Source organism: Crocodylus porosus, unplaced genomic scaffold (assembly GCF_001723895.1).
Source record: "Crocodylus porosus isolate Cpor-Errol unplaced genomic scaffold, CroPor_comp1, whole genome shotgun sequence".
NCBI classification, from domain to species: domain Eukaryota; kingdom Metazoa; phylum Chordata; order Crocodylia; family Crocodylidae; genus Crocodylus; species Crocodylus porosus.
The window spans coordinates 4,229,237-4,241,109 of NW_017728929.1; the positions used below are offsets into that span (position 1 = coordinate 4,229,237).

The 11,873-nt window shown below is 44.6% G+C and overlaps 1 protein-coding gene across 1 annotated transcript in view; it reads right to left on the reverse strand.

The window, feature by feature from the left end:
- Positions 1 to 11,873, reverse strand: part of GPC1 (glypican 1) — a 348,272-nt gene that overhangs the window by 54,211 nt on the left and 282,188 nt on the right. The gene's annotated exons all lie outside the window — the stretch shown is intronic.

The following is an 11,873-nucleotide window of genomic DNA, read 5'->3' on the forward strand; positions in this document are numbered from 1 at the left end:
CAGAAACACCAGTAACACAAGCAGCACATTGATAGAATTACCAAGACCCTAGCCCTAATAAATGAGCACACCCCAAAGTAGCGGGCAAATCTGGTAACAAAGGAGTGTAATGGATCAGCAGGAGAAACAAATCTCTGCTGGGCCATTTTAAAGTCAACTACTTGCTACTGCTGCTCTGTTGGTTGGAAGAAAAGGGTCCTATGACACCTTTTCTTGTCTTTTGGCTGACCTCAACACCCATTCACAGTTTTAGTTCTTGAGCTGCAACTGGAAGGATAAACACACTGGCTAGAAGGTATGTTTCTGAGGTAGAAAAGGGTCATCTGTAGCCTCTTTACTCTTCCACTTAACTCTCATCTGGAAATAAAACCACATGCATGCACTTCCATAAAAAGTATCTTGCTGAAAAGACACTGTTAATTGTTCTCCCATTAGACTGCAAGAGGTCATGCTTTTTCAGAATCCCATTTCTCCTTGGTCAGCATCAACTAGGACATGCAACCAAGCCAGCCAAGGCAAGACCTGATGACTGATAGGATGTGCCATGCACAGCCCATAAAAGTGCTGCAATTGATGAATGCTTACTGTAAAACGTAAATTCAGTAACCCTATTTCTGGTTGTTTGTAACCCTGACTGATTTGCATAAAGCAGTGTGACAAAGGACTGTCAAGATTGAATATGTTAAAACACTTCTCATCTGTTCTGGCTTTGCATGACACAAAACTCATATGTACATCCTGTTTAAGAGAATGCACACGAGCGATGTATGAACCAGTCTGGAAACCTTGGACAACATTTAAAAACTGCAAAACAAATTCTTGATTTACTGCAAAACATTTGTATGCAATAAAAGCTGCAAAGCAGAAATTAAACGACCGTTACCGTTGAACTCATTAACAGCAAATGAAAGCAACTTCTTTCAAGGCATACTGGCACATTTTTCATACACTCAGGAACAGTGAGGCTTCAAATAGCAAAATACTCAAACCAGGACTTGACTTTGAGTACGTGAGTGCACTATCCTTTATTTAGCAAACAAGGAAGTGCATTTGTCAGTGCTTTGCTGAATGTGCATTCAGAATCAATTCCTGCTCACCTAAATTCACTGCAGTCAGACTACTCACATGAATAAAGCCACCAGAATTTGGCTCTCAACAAGTAACCTGCATAATTTCTCATCTATTTCTAGAAGACTTTTTAGAAAGATAAATATATTTGTTTGAGCACTGCATAGAAAGCAGACTTATATGTTTAGGCTAAATTGTGAGGCTGGGAAGATATATATCAGTAGCCACTGAGCACAAGGGAATCCAGAAAGCTTCGGTAATGGATCTCAAATCTCAGCCACAGATGATGTTAGAATTTTTTTTAATCTATTTAGGGAACAAACTGACTATGATACTAATAATTAAACAAGCTACATGCTTTCTTTAACAAACCCTGTGAACTGGTCTTGTCTGCACAACACACCTGCCCAAGCATGACAGAATTAAGAGCTATCAATATACAGTTTTAAGATCCAGCCATTTTTGGCATGTATTGTGGAAGACATAAAAGAGTACCAGAACAGGCCAGGAATATCAAGTAGAGTGTAACAAGATCAAGCAACAGAGGTAAAGTCAATGTCTGTAGTAACATTTTTGAAAATGTCACTACGATACCAAGTCTACCACACTGGCCATTGTGAAACAAGAAGGAATCTTCAGTTACCTACTGTTTCCAGTTCTGCATTTCATTCAGTCCTCCACCACCAGTACCTTCTATCATCATGCCAAAATATTGATCCAGTGGTTGCTTAGAGCAGTGGTTCTCAACCCTTCTCCTACCAGGATCCACTTGCAAAGGTTCATGGCCTTCCTGACCCACACTCCCATAGTCTTGCAAAAAAGACAGTACTTCCCACCAGGAAGATCTCTCATCTCTTGTGCCAACTTGAATAGTTGTACACATCTTTCAATACTGGGAAAACCTCAGGAGGGTAGGGAGGGGAGAGCACTGGCTCCTTGATAGCCTGCCAAGGGTGAGCTGTCAAGGAGACCTCTGAGCAATGGCAAGGGGGGGGGAAGAGTGCACTGTTATTTTACCATAACAAGCCGGTTACATCACAACTCCTTCTCTTGTGACACAAAACAGAACTACTAGCTCAGCTGATCTCCCACATAGGAAAAAAAAAAAAGGTTTATTTTTGTTAACCAGTGTTACTTGTGTGATCGGCCTGACTTCCCATCCTTCCTCTCCAATTATTTTGGCTTTTACTCTCTATTTAACAACTGCCCCTGTTGTATGTCAGGTCACCTGTTTTGATAGATCTTTTCTGTGTTACGTGACCTGAGTGGGAAGATGAGTGACTGAAACCTACAGCCTGAAATATCTCTATAAAGAATGTGTAAACCAAATATAAAGGCAGCACAAGTCATTGAGGAAGAGCCCTACAAATGGAGAATTGGGGATTATGAAGTAATCCAACCCCCTCATGTAACATGCACACACAGGCAGGTCACTGGTCATCCTATATTCATTAATGTACTATTTGCAGTAGTTTTGACAGGAAGAAATATTACCAAGCCCAGAGAACTCAGGGGCTCCAATAATTAGGCCTCTGAAGTGTAGCTGACTAATGGGCAGCTTATCACAAGATGGAAATAACTATCCATGAAAGAAATAGAGGACACAAGAGAGAACGTGGAGATAACAAGCAGCGAGATGACATTTTTGGTAAATTTATCATGGAGAAAGTCTTAAAACTTACCTGGTTTCCTTTCCCAGGGTTTTAAATGCCCAACATTGTTGGGCACTGTTATCCAGTGGACAGCCCCTAAGACAGGGACCCATGGACTAGCATGGCTGACTGTGGTTCTGCTATTGACTTCTGCCTTTATTTTGCCCCAGGACAAAAGTACAAAAATCTCACCTCTGCACCTGAAGGCTGAGATGAGGAAACTAGTACTCAGGATGGACAAGAGACATACCAGTCCTGCATCCAGGCACTTTCCCACTATCATGGGTACTGCCAGAGGTGACATGTGAGGAGCACATGCCTCCCCTCTTCCCTCTCCCCCCCAATTTATGCCCGGGTGGCAAGATGCAAGGGCGCAGTCCAGCTGGAGCCAGGGCCCAGCAGCAGTAGGGGAGAAAGCAGCGGCAGTGGGATTTCTATGTTGATGGTGGGGTGCAGGGCATGGGGTTACAGCCTGGCCATAGCCAGCTGTTGTGTCCCCCCCGTCAATGCTTACAGCACGGGGTTTGTAATCCTCCAAAGCCATGCAACAAGGGCCTCTTTAGCAGACTGTTTTAATAGGGTGGTGTTCCACCAGGACTCAAACACTCAGCTGGGTCTGAGGACTGTAAGGGGGACTGCTCAGCCAGCTACATAAGAAAAATGGAAAAGCAATTCTATTTCTGCATAATTATCTGTGACATCTAAGCAATACTGGAAGTTATATGGCCATACAAGTGTTTGATCTGCCACAAGTAGGGGCTCTAAGCCATGTTCAAATATTAACATCCACATTTTTCAAACCTGGCTACCAACTGTGGATAATCCTTGAGACTCCATAGAGGGATTCACCCTACCTGAAGAGATGCTAAGCACCTTCAGCTCCTATCAGCTTAACCATGAGTTGTGGATTCTTGGTCTAGCAGTAAACCAGGCCTCAGCTGTCCCAATCTGAACACCCAGAGACTGAATTACTCCCAAATCAGTGTTACTACTTAAAACTTCCATTTTTATATGAATAGCATTTTTCTGGTAACTAAAATTAGATTAACTATAACAATGTTGAACCTTTTTCTCAATTCTTTTCAAAATAGGTCATTTGTTGAAACCAATCCTTTTCTGTGAAGTTTTGGTCACTGAGAAAAGAAAGTTGAATGGAAAAATTCTCCACCAGTTGTAATCAGCACAAACAACATGACTGTGTTGCAGCAAACCCCTTAAGCATGTGCTTAAGTTCCATTAGCTATAATGAGATTATAAATCTCATCGTAAAATGCATGCATTTTATGATGGGGCATGTTTAAGTGCTTTGCTGAATTGGTGCCAAGAACATCATGGGCAAGAAGCTCTTCTTGTGCCCCAATTTACCCCCTAGGACTTGCATCCTGCTTTTGCTTAGACCCAAACAAAACATTCAGCAGACTCATCTTGAACCCTACATTCAGGATTTCAGGGCGGTTTGACATAGAGATGTGGCTATGTCATGGCAAATACAGCAAGTTAAAGAGTGTACATGAGAGTCTGCCTTGTCTACACAACCATTCTGAACCTACTGAATTTGTGTTGGTGTAACTGAAGGCAACGTTGAACTAAGGTATATGGATTGATAGTAGAGAAAAGTTATCAATTTTTAGAAGTAGCAAGAAGGAATATTATAATAAAGTATATAATAGGTTTGAACCTTATTGTGAACTGGTATAGTTTAGTTCTTTATTTTTTTTTTTGTTAAAGAAAGGTTGTGATGCATTACTTTTTTACTTGCTGATCTTAGGATTTTTTGTAATCATGGATTTATGTTAAGCCCTACTTGGTTAGGAACTAGAATTGAATTCAGAGTTGAGCATTTTAAAATTTGTTTTGTAATAGTTAAATGTAAGCAAACTAAGTATGTAGGACATGAGAAAAATGTTTCACAAATGCATTGTATATTTAAAACAGATTTATTAAAAGGAGCATTATCTGTCATAAAGGGACTGTTTCTGGTTACCATGTGGGTATATATTTTAGATTTAGTGGAGCTCATACTGTGAGATCTAATTTTTATTCGTGGGTTGGAAGAGAGAAAATTTGTTTTCTTGCTTCAACTTCCAATCAAATTCTCAGCTTTGAATGAAGTTTAATGAACTGGTTGGCTAAATTAAAACAAAAAATATTGCCTTTGCATATGCACATGAGTCTGTCACTTTCAACAAGAGTTCTAGCATGTCAAAAGTTGATATCTTCCATATTTTGGGGGTGCTGGCTGTAGCCATGTTAGTCTAAAGGCAAAAATACCCAATTACCTGTGAGTGCACACTTTTCACAAGACAATTACTCCCTCTCCAACCTCTCAGTTCTAATCCTTAAAGGCTAGGGTCAGATATTCAAAAAGCCTGAGTCTGAATTGATGCAATCTTTGCAGGTTACTCTAACCTGGCTAGGCTAAACCGTTTTGTAACCATACAGACGTGCCCTCTGAACTGAAGAAATGTCAGCACTTGCCTGCAGTGGCTTAGGCTACAAGCTGGGGGGTGCTGGAGCAGCCCTCCCTTCCCTTCCAAAGTGCTGAGCTGGGGGGGAGGGCATGGCCAGGCCCTGGCAGAACACTCTGATTAGGGAGGGGAGAACCCCCTCCCACCATTAATAACAGAGCATTTAGTTACACAGCGGGAAGTTACACAGGGAATTGTTAGCATGTATTAGCTCATCAAACAAAACAACAGCTTCAAGTTCTTTTTAAAAAACTTCTTCCATGGAAAGAACAGAGGGACATTACCAGCTACCTGTTGATTAGCTCCAAAAAGCCCTAAGACAACACTGTCCTGTCTGCCTTTGTCTTGTTTCCCACAGCACAGACTGTGTCCAGCATGTGGTATGCTAGCTAATGCTGAGAGGTGTCTGTGTAAGGCAGAGGGGAGGAGGGAATCTCTGCTTGAGCAGACAATGATGGAGGGAGGGAAGGAGGATGGTGAGCAAGAGGAAGCCAGGCAGATGCAACAGTACCTGCAGTCTCTGCTGGAGCTACAGCGAGGGAGCAGAGGAGAACTGCCAGCCCTGCTGGGCTGGAGCAGACAGCACAGCCCCACCCAGAGTTGCAAAGGATGTGGGATGCTGGAGCACTGTGATTTAACTTAAACCAGGAAGGGGGTTGGGACAGAGATTACATAAATTGGTTTGACCCAGATCAGTTAAGTCTGATACTACATTCAACCAGGTTGATCTCAAACTGGTTTCAGCTGTTTTCAAACTGGTTTATGTGCACTGAACATCTGTTCTATTACAGGTTCTGTGACCAGTTTCTGATCACTTAAACCAGTTTATGTGTAATGCCTGTCCCTAGCCAAGGGGAATTTACAAAACACCTATCATAGACAAGCCTACGAACTTCACTTCATAAATCTACTGGATACAAAAAATCTTTGACTAAACATTGACATTGGATTTATGGCACATTATAACCCTCCTGCCATCTGATACCTCCCAGGGAATCCGTCTGCGTTTTACCAGCTACATTCTATCATCAAGCGTATATCCCTCCTTATGTACTTCTCCCCTTATCCCCCCACCTACCTGTCTCACACCTATTGTCTCCCATTCCTTCTAATCCTCACTACCATATGTTTACATTTTCAAAGACCTGCATTTTGCATATTGGCTTCTATTCCATCCCAGAGAACACATAATACCAGCAGACCTTGAAGAAAGGTGTTTGTGCCCAAAAACTTGCAAAGAACAATCTTTCCAACTATTTAGTTGGCGTAATAAAAAATATCACATTGACCAAAGAACCTTGTTTGCCTTAGCACATCAGCAAATTCTGGTTCCAAGTTCTTAGCCAGTTACTACTACAACTGATACAGCAGTTCCATTGTTAAGGCTTTGACAAGATACTTGTACTTGGGATTTTTATTTAATTTAAATTAATTTTAATAGATTATAAGATTAGGCCATAATGTAGGTTTATCAGAATTTTAAATATGTTTATTTGGAAATATGTTAATTTAAATGAAAACTTTTTTAATATAATTATTTTTTACCTTTCCTGTACTTGAACATGTATAAGGTGAGAGCTTGTTTCTTTCTTTAAAGATATCAGTGCATGTTGGGAATTGTCATACTGCCAACAGTCCTTGAAGACATCCAACCTATCAGTAAAAGTGCCTTCTAATGGAGGGTCCTCGATATGAAGGAAAATCAGATCCTGATCCCATTAACAAGTGCTTAGCTGAAGATCTCATTTTAATGAGTAGTGAACATGCCTGAAGCACCACTTGTCCCTGCACACAGTTTATCAAACATTTTCATCTTGAATTCCTTATCAAGATGAACAGTGATTCAACTACTTCCTGCTCGCTGAGCAGCCACTTCTCACTTTTGTTTGTCCTTACTACAAACTAGACTGATGAAGTGAAGGGATCCTTCCTGAAGACAGGCAAATCCTGGTTACAGTTGGCAGGCTGGATGGAGTCTGCTCTCTTACACTTTGTGCATCACTGGAAAGAACTTATTTAATTCTCCAGTGTTGTTCTTGAATAATTTAAGTATTGTCAGGCCTTGCGATTTTCTCTGTTGTAGTGAAATTATCAGTGTTTCAGTACTCTGCATGTGATCTGAAGCTGTTAATAAGGTTAGATCCTTCGTTTTTAGAGCCTCCTATACGCTTAGCCCGTGTTAAATCTGTAGAATGCTGTGCGGTATCACCACTCTGCAGTGTTCTGGACAGGCACACAGTAATGTTTACTATGAACTCCACAAACACAGCTCATGCTCTCCTGCTAGAAGGTCAGTGAGCAGGCCTCTTGCCAAAACGTGCTGTAGCAACCTTTTGCCATATTCCTGACGGTGGCTGAAAACAGCAGAGCACAGACAAAAGTGCCAACTGGCCAACCGTCTCACTGAAGTGAGGATGTAAATTTCAATCCTTTCTTGGTCTGGCACATAATCTCCAATCCCTCTTTGACTGACTGTTCCACTTGGGATTGGATCTCCAGTAGTTTCCAGGAGATGATGAGTGGCACAACTGAGAAAATCTTTGTCCTGACTGCTCTAATCCACAGGCACTCCGTGCCGTCGCAGCCTGAGCTCCTGGCCCTGGTGAGGTGCTACTTTGAGGACTGTGATGCTGCCATGGACATCATGCTGGCCCACTTACAGGAACCACAACACAATGCCATGCAAACTGGGGTGATTCAGGCCTGGAATCAGATGCCATCTCATTGCTGCTGAGCACCACTAGCGAACTTGGTCCTATGGGAGCAGCTCATGCTTGGGACCTGGGAGGAACAGCCGTGACAGTGAAACTTTAGGATGGCATATGGCACATTCATGGACCTTTGCACTGAGCTGGTCCCCTCCTCAAGTTTCAGGGCACTGGGCTTTAGTTTCCTGTGTTCATCAAGAGGTGCGTGCCTTGGTGAATGGAGCTGCCAACAGCCTCTGTTTCATCACTAAAACAGTTTGGTGTGGTGTACAGTGGTGACAACAGCTGTGCATGAAGTGTGTGACACTACGCTTGAAGAGCTGGGACCTTAGTTCATTTGACTTGGGAACCCACAGGTAATTGCTGGGTTTGCACAGACAGCCTTCCCAAACTGCATGGGTGCCACCAATGGGACCAGCATACGTATCCTGTGCCACCCCCACCACACCTGAGATTACCTAAACAATAAGGGGTTCCTTTCAGTTAAATTCCAGAGTGTTGTGGACCACCAGCGGTGTTTCACTAACATCAGTATTGGGCTGGGTACGACACCCACATTTTTCAGAAACGATGGAGCAGGGACAGTTTGCCCTTGGCAATCTCACCATGGATTTGGATGGGCTGATTGTTCCCCCATTAATCACCGGTGATTTGGCCTACCTACTGCTCCCCCTAGCTCATGAAGCCATACAGCTAGTTAGACCACAGGAGGAAGGTCCTCAGTTCCCAACCATCGGCTGTGGTATGGTGGTGGAGGGTGTCTTTTGGCACCTAAAGTTGGTGAAGTGTGCTTTTGGGTCCCAGGGGTCTGCACTGAACTCATGCTAAGGAACATTCCCAGCTTCCTGGCCACCACCTGCATCTTCCACAATATATGTCAAGCAAGGGGGAACTAGGCTGGCCCCAGAAGGACCCACAGGTGGTAGAAGTCCCTGGCACTTTGGATGGTGCCCAAGCCAAAGCAGTGCTCCCAGCCAAGCTTCCTGTTCAGAACCACTACTAGGCTATTCTGATCAGGAAAACCTTGACTGACAACTTTCTGGGACCACATCCTGCTGGATGGGAGGGAATACAGGAGACCTTCATAAGCCACAGCATCCCTTTAATGTGCTTTTCTAAAACACCTCAGTAAACATCTTTCATGCTAACTAGTGGGCTGAATGCTCCCTGTTGTGAGGGTTTGGGCTGTGGAGGACATGCAGGGAGAAACTGAGGAATGGGAGTGCTGGAAAACTTATGGGGGAGCCAGGGTCCTGCACTTGGAGTCTGTGAGGCTGGCTGGGAAGGTGAAACTAAGATACCAGCCAATGGGTGCGTTACGGATGTCAGTGACACAAGCTGAGGCCTGAACAGGAAGCACACAAAGGGCAAATTTATTTCTACAAATAAACTGTCAAACTGCACTAAATGTGGCAACAGATGATCTGGCAAGTCTTCAGTGAGTATAACTCACTGACAGGCCCCATGGAGGCAGGGGGAGCCAAGGAACAGCACACTCTTACACCCTGGCTGGAGAGCATGCCTTTGTGGTGACATTGTTGCATGCTAACCCAGAGCTGGTTCATATGTGCGTGTCCCACACTATTATTTTGGGGAGGCTTTAGGTCCACCCATGTCCCTTTTCCACAGGTCTCCTTGCTAGCTGGGAGGGCTCTGGGAGGGTGTGATGTGGAAGTGAACCCCCTGCAGTGAACCAGATGGTTCAGAGGTACTCAGTAACTGCATCTTCATGGGCATGTCTGACTCTGCATTGCTGGGGAGCTGGGTGGGGGTAGATAGTGTCAGGGTCCATCCTCCCACCTTATCCCTGGGGTGCAGGCACCTGGGAGGGAGGTGGCATTCCCTGTTGCACTAAGGAAAGGAAGAGCTGCCCCTGTCATGGTGTCCAGTGGGCCCACTGTTTAGACTTCCATACCCTGTATGGCATCCAGCCATGCCCCGGGGTGCAAGTCTTCAGCTAGTCTGGGCAGCTAGAATATGGGGAGGCATGCACATGATGACCAGCCTCCCCTTACTCCACCCATCTGGCAGAAGTTAGTGGCTGGGGAAGGGTGGGAGACAATGGGCAGGAGGTGGCCAGCTTCCATGGTAGCAATGGTGCCATTGCCTCTGGTAATGTTGGGGACAGTACGCAGCTATCAGGACCTGCTGCCTTGTTGTCATAGCACAGACATACATTTCTACAGCAGCAGCCGCTCTGTCCAGGAAACACCTGCAAAACTTTGCAATGGACGGGAGGGATGCATGGAGGGCCGTTTCTTTGAGGGCTGACCCCCTTTTAGTCCTTCACTGGTCCCTGCTTCAGTTCTAGGAACTGGCAGTCCTAAGCCACAGAAGCATGCTAAAAAGTTGTTAGCAGCTCTGACTGGTTCTGCTGGTGGTCATAGGCAGAAAGCCACCTATCAGTAATGTTGGCTCAGTGTGCAGAGGACTCCCTGAAGTCCTCCAGCATCAGATTTAACTGGCTCTGAAATTTTCAGCTACAAGCCATCCTCTGAGCAGGACTGTCCTTTTATGTCTTTGGGGTGGCACCAGCACTGGAACTTCCCAAGGTCTCACAGGCCAGACCTAACTTTGAGGAGTCAACATGCTATGAGCTGCCATTACTAGGCAGGGAGGTCTGGGAGTGGGATGGGATACTGAAGGAAGATTGGGTTTCTGCTGACTGCTATGCATGCATGAATTAACCTTTAACTAGGGTTAACTCTGTCCCAGTCACTGAGCACCTTAACTAGCCCATCATGCCTTAATTGGGCCATTGGCTCATGCACAACTGCCATGGTCTAAGCAGGGGTCTGCCACCAATTTTCAAGTCTGTGTTGTGCAGAACACAATGTCCCCTCCCTTTTGGTGTATCCCAGGGATGGGGGGCAATCTATACTGATGGCCACCTGTGCCCCTAGGCATTTTCCTAAGCAGTGTGCCACACCCACAGTGAACCCCAAGTGAATGCTAAGCTATGCATCATCCTCAGAGCAAATCACCCCCAAGCCATGAGGCATTCCCAGAGCCCCAAGTCACCCCACCAGTAACCCTTTCCCCGCTAAATTATTGAAACTTATCAGCAATTGGTTTTCAGTTGTTCATACCCATCTGTTCAATGAGGCCCTTAATAACACACTTTGTGCATCCTGGGTCTGTTTCAGGGTCAGGGTCCAGTTAGGGAACAAATTGACTGAGAAGGTATCCTCATGCTTCCTCAGTAGCAGGTGGCAGAAAGGGACTTCACTGTCATTTTTGTCATCATAGTCACACTGTACCAGGCCCATGGGCATACACTGTATATAGTACGGCAGGAATGGCATGGTCTGCCTTGAGGATGCTACATAGCTCCTCAGGGTAGGGATATGTGGGTCTTGTGGCACACACACCTTGTTGTCATGCCTCCCCAAACACATTGAGGTTTCATGTATTTACTTAGTGTAGATCTGCTGCGAGTCCTGCTGGTAGCCCCTGAACCACCATTTGGGTTATGATGCACTGACAGACCTCCTGTTTTGTCTGCTGTCCTTCCTGCCCTTGGCAGTGGTAGCGATGTTTCTCTCCTCAGTCTACATTGTAATGAGGTCTAGCACCTTGTCACGAATTCAGTTCATGTCCCTCCTGCAAGGGGATGAGGAGGACATTCACTGGTTCAGTTCAGTTCACAAAGCTAGGTGTTTGCTGTTCACACAGTGGGGGCTGGGAGTGGTGCATTATGAGCTGCTGAAGGACCACAAAATGCTCATATTATCTCTGTGGAACAGGCTGATGATAGCTGAACACATATTACTTACTATAATCTGGAGATACTCCTTTTACGAAAAAGTCATAAGGTTGCTATTATAGGAATAAGTGCTCAAGTACTAAAACACATATTTATCATGTGTTTTATAGATTTCATAGACATTAGGGCTGGAAGGGACCTCAGAAGATCATTGAGTCCAGCCCCCCACCCAAAGGGCAGGAAGTCAGCTGGGGTCATAGGATCCCAGCAA